Raw genomic sequence first — 5,604 nt, 5'->3', positions numbered from 1 at the left:
ATTCAGTGAGGTCATGTGGAAGGACGCATTAAATGACCAAACTGTCAGCCTGCCGTACGTACTCTGATCATGACCTGCCCTCTGTTTTATTCTGGCTCTCACTAGTAAAATATTTTGCCCACTTACTTCTTTGCTGGCAACATGGGGAAATGTATGACACAGAATTCCAGTAGGCCTCCAATAGCTGAACATTCTTTTTACCACAGAATTATAACTGTTTCACCATCAATGTCAAATATCAACATCAAATAACACCCTTGAATGACTACAAGTCATAATGAAGACCTTTCCCAGTGAACTTTTCTTTTCAATAAAATGTGTTCATTGTTTTTGCATTTACATTTGTGTGAGTCATTTATTTCATAGCTGTGAATGATGAGGACCTTAATTTTTAAGTGATGGCATTTGGTATTTTAGTTGGAGCATTATGAATAATGAAGTACAACACACAGCTAGGTCTTAAATGTTTAGTCCCATTATTTGTCCTGTGAAGGTGCATCAGGTCAGACAGGCAATATAAACACTAGTAGATGTCAAGGAAATTGTAGGGATTGTACAATTTTGATAACATAAATCACAATGGTATGTTTCTGTCTGATATTTTTAGTCTGTGATTTTTCTTTTTTTCTTATTCTTCCATATTTCATAGCTTAGTTACAAAAGATAGTGTTAAATAATCGTTGGGAAACAGATCATAGCCCCTGGTGGTGGCAGTAGCGACCAGGACAGGGCACATTGGTGACTAAGCTTGAGTCTGGTGAGAGCCACATGGCCTCCGGGCTCTGCACCCAGATGCCGTGTGGATACTGAACCCACCTGGCCTGCATTATGATGAAGCATTTCCTGGGCCAGATAGTACTCTGAAGTTCCTGGAACCAATCTTTGATGCCTTCTGGCAATGGAACCTGAATCCCTATAGAAAACATGTTTTAAGTGAAGATGGTGCACCTGGACATGACCCCTGACTAGACACCTCTGTCCCAGGGACTCCTGATCAAGATCACTATGACCAACAGGGATGCCAAGTTGGGCACAGAGACTGCTTTCTGTCAACGTTGCTCCCTTGGACAACATCCTGGAAGACTCTATTGAAGACCCACAGACTCAGACCATGACCACCTTCACCTGGAACAGTAACCACACCCCTCTGGTGGTTAAAGAGGAACAATGTATTTACTATGTGAACTCTGACGGACGGCAGCTGCTGGACTGAAATCTGTCAGCAAGTGTGGGTCTCCTCCAGCTTATTTAGCATCTGCAGAGGTGCCCAGGAATTTTGTCTTGCCTGCTTCAGAAACAATGGGATGAAGACAATGAAGGTACATCTTGGCCAAACTACATGATGAGGCCCCTTCCAAAACACTTGTTGAGACAGCCATAGAGGCCAAAGAGAAAGCAAAGGAGACCATACTGACAGCTAGAGACAAGGCAAAGACCTGGCTAGGGAGGTCATGTGGTGACATTTTATTTGTGCTTTAATGAATAAAACTTGCCTGGAGATCGGAGGAAAAAGGCCAGCCATTATAAATAAACAAAGAAGTCAGGCAGTGGTAGCACACGCCCTTAATCCTATCACTTAGCAGGCAGGATCTCTGTGTGTTCATGGCCACACTAGGGAACAGAGCCAAGTGTGGTGGCACGTGCCTTAATTCCAACACTGGTTAACCATAGAGGTCTGGAGATCTGTACAGACAGACAGAAAGTGACAGAGCTGTGTAGGAAGAGGAAGTGAGGTAGCTGGACAGAGAGCAAATCAGATGGCAGGACAGCAAGGCATATGTGTGTGGGTAGACAGGAAGTAACTCACATTTGGAAGTTGCAGAGCTGGTGAGGTAAGGTTGGCTGATAACTTTATTTCCCTGACCTCTCTAAAGCTTTCACCCTAATATTTGGCTCCATGTTTTTTTTTTTTTTATAAGGCCATTTAGAAATTCATCTACAAGGTCACCACCAAATAACAGCAGCAGAAGGTCATGGAACCAGCCAGCCAGTGTGGCTCAACCTCCTCTCCCTTCTTCCCACGGCACATGATTATGAAAAACCAACCTTGAGCCCTCTCTGCTGTCTGGGTGGTGGGTTAGGGCTGGTGTCCTGTTCATCATCTGTAATACACCAGACTCAGTGTCCACTGAGCCCAGCCTGCTTGTTCCCCCATTGGACAGAGAAGTGCAGCGACTTGTTACAGAGGTAACAAGCAGTACATAGGTGGAGTGGGAACACATGATAGACTGTGTATTCCCCTAGGGCAGGGATCCATGTTTTATTCTCTGATGTGTCCTAAGTACCATGAATAGTATTTATCATATAATGGGCACTCAATAAACACTTGTTTTATTGTTCCCTCCCCACAAAATAAAAGAAAAAAAAGGTTCTTCCAAAATCATGATCATTTTCTTTCTTACCCAATAGAAGAGATTTTTTTCCCCTCTTAGATTTGAAAACATTTATTCCTGTACACAGCTGTATCTCACATACAGTTAATCACGGAAATTGCCGGAGTCTATATTTTGGGGGTGCTGAGCATAGCTTGAGAGAACAGACAAAAACCACAGAAGGAGAGCATTAGGAAGAAAGTGACAACATTTGCTAGTGCTAAAAAGACGGCTGAATTCCATCTCCAGTTCTGATGAATGCTGTGGCTGTAAGGACTACTGGGGACATCCTCATGAAATCAGGTGGTACAACTTTAAAGTGTAGGATAGCCAGGGCTTTGGGGGAGGAATCCATGGGGCCCAGCACAGGTGACCAATACCTAGAAATTCTTGCCTAGTCTCAGAAGCTTTTGATGTCCCTTTCCCTGTGAATCATATGTGCGATGTTCTGTATGGCTGTACTGTTCTGCTCTTCTGTTCATGAGCCCTAGGTACAGAATCAGGACTCACTTTCTTGGAAGTCAAGGCTCTCTTACTCCTTTCTTGTTGATGTCATGGATGTTTGCGACCAGAAACCCAGGCTGCGTTCTGGAAAGCCTGAGGTGACGGGGGCATGACAACATCATTAAGATGTATGTGTTTTCCCACCATGTCACTGTATTCAAAGATGTCACTGTGTTCAAGGATGGTCCTGCTCTGCTCTCTGGATGGAATGTACTGTCTCCTTAATCGGGCTTTGAGGTTTCTGTATATATAATATTATATTATAACTTCTTTAGAACGACATTCTCTTAAAACTAAGGTCCATATCTAAGTCATTTTGTTGTATAGGCATCCTCACTCTGCCAAGTTTTTATGAGGAACCTATTTTGGGGTATTTATTGGTTAACTGGTAATATTTATCTTTTTGGTTAAAATCATACAAATTAAAAAATATTCAGTCTGTTTAATGTACTACCATGCAAATTTGAAGCAATCCCCTTTGGTTGGTATTGAGCTCTTGAGTTGCATGCTGTATTCGATAGTGTCTAGGACCATTTCATGGTTCTGTACTGCAATTCTTGACCAATGGGTATAGCTGAAGTCATGGCCAGTATTGAAGGAGAAAAAAATTTCCCCTCCCAATAACACCAACCTTCTGGAGTAGCTTATTAGAGCCTTCATGAGTTGGGATGAAATGTTAGATTCCTCTGGATACGGCCTGTGTAGGAATAGTCAATGATGGACAAGGGAGATAGAAAGCATGTGTTTTGCTTCAAGCCCTTCCTAGGTAAGGCGAGTCAGGAGGCCATCCCTTATCCACTCAAGTTTTAAAAAAGAAAAAAAAAAAGGATGTTAGTGTGTGTGTGTGTGCACATGCATACTCATGTGTACATGAGTATGTATTGAGTCTGGTATGTAACTTTTATCTATTTCATGTGCATCTTGGTATTACATTTTTCAGTTTTTTTTTTCCATGTGGTTTTTAAATTCAGTGACTTCCTCTCTTGTTCATGCTAAATGTTTCCATCCCACTGGGTGCATATCAAGCCATCCTCAATTTACTAACATTAAACAACAAGTATTTTATTATACTTAAAGATTCTGGGGCCGAGGCTATCAACAGATGTTAGTAGGGCATCTTTTTCTCAGCTTTATAATGCTGGTGATCAGCTGGAAGACTAGACCAGCAAATAGGGATGACTTCAGTGGCTGATGTTCAGAATTACATGAAATATCCTTCACTCACTCATGTGACCCCTGGGCTATGATGACCCAAGTTTGGCTTCAGCTGCAACTGTTGACCAGAGAATCTATTGATGTCACATGGCTAAGGCTTTCTCCTGATATTTCAGTTCATAACAATTTAGAGAGTGCTACAATGAATGGGAGTGGGAGGCATTTATTCTATGAATTAAAGCAGCCATGAGATCACCGAATCTCTAGGAAAAGGGGGGCATGCACCCCATTTGAAAAGTATTTTAAAATGTTCCTAGTGTTCAAGTTTACCTTAACAAATCATGGTCAAGAATGCACACATGCAGATGTTTTTCCTAGGCAGCACATCTCAAGGGAAAAATCCTGATAAAAAGAAGTGAGATGGGAGCTCGTTGGACCTGTTAAGAGGCCACTCTTGGCAACTGAAAAGGTTTTGCATGGTAAATGACTAAAGAGCTAATATACTGCTTCTTATGCTTGAGACTTTGACCCCATGAATCATTTTTCCCTTGAGGGACAAATAAAATTTGTCAGCTCCATGGTTGGCAGGAAGACCCAATGAGATAATGTGAAGAATAACATATTGTTCTTCTGATATACCTAATCATCAAGGCAGGTCAGGGCAAGACTGAGACCAACATTCAATATTCACACAATGTTCAGTCCTGATTTGGTTTAATGAGTCACAGTTTACATCCAGAGGGGATGATTTGACAGTCTGAGGCTATTGTAAAGTCTTGTTTTGTGACAAGCATGTGACTGACATGAATATGCTGAGCTGTTTTAAAGATTCAAATCATACTTCAGGTTGATCCTATCAGTGACCACAAATCAGATTTCCCTATAACATAAATAGCAATAATATATATGGTAAGTATATATTACTACCTCAGAGCTTCATTTGTGGCTGGTATTATGCTAAATGCTTTATATGGATTTAATACTAACAACTATTTTATATCATCTGCTTCTTGTGATAGGGAAACTGAGGCACATGGAGATTATGTTCTTGGTGGAGTTCTGGGACTCAGAAGAGAGAGAGAGGCAGATGACATTTGAATCCATCTTGTGTACATTATATTGCCTAATGATCCAAAGCTTTGCCCATTTGATAGCTCTTTTAGGAGGTTGCCTACCATGACATCAAATTAAATTCTGATTCAATCTAATTAATTTAATTCAATAAGTGTGGATCAGATAGCTCTTCACTTTAAGTGGACTAATATTTAGTGAAGGGTTAATGGAAAGCAGACACTGACATAAAATCTGGACAAGATGAAAACTTCACCTTCAAGGAGAGCACAATTCATTAGAAGCAAAACATGGGTGGATTGGCAAACTGAGTGGTAAATTCAAGCTAGATTCAAATGCTGTGTTGAAGCTATGAAGATTAGAAAACAGTAAAATGGGGGCTGTGGAGATGGCTCAGTGGGTAAGTGCTCTTGCTTTGCAAACAAGAGGACTTCAGTTCAAATCCCCAATACCCCCTCTAAAATGCCGGTCAAGGCTGCATGTGCCAGTAGCCCTCTCATTG

At 41.3% G+C, this 5,604-nt stretch overlaps 1 pseudogene; it reads left to right on the top strand.

The window, feature by feature from the left end:
• The first annotated feature begins 828 nt into the window (after positions 1 to 828).
• Positions 829 to 2,989, top strand: LOC102926080 (PRELI domain-containing protein 1, mitochondrial pseudogene; annotated as a pseudogene).
• The last annotated feature ends 2,615 nt before the right edge of the window (positions 2,990 to 5,604 follow it).

Source organism: Peromyscus maniculatus, chromosome 10, assembly GCF_049852395.1.
Source record: "Peromyscus maniculatus bairdii isolate BWxNUB_F1_BW_parent chromosome 10, HU_Pman_BW_mat_3.1, whole genome shotgun sequence".
NCBI classification, from domain to species: domain Eukaryota; kingdom Metazoa; phylum Chordata; class Mammalia; order Rodentia; family Cricetidae; genus Peromyscus; species Peromyscus maniculatus.
This window is presented reverse-complemented; position numbering and strand designations above follow the sequence as displayed.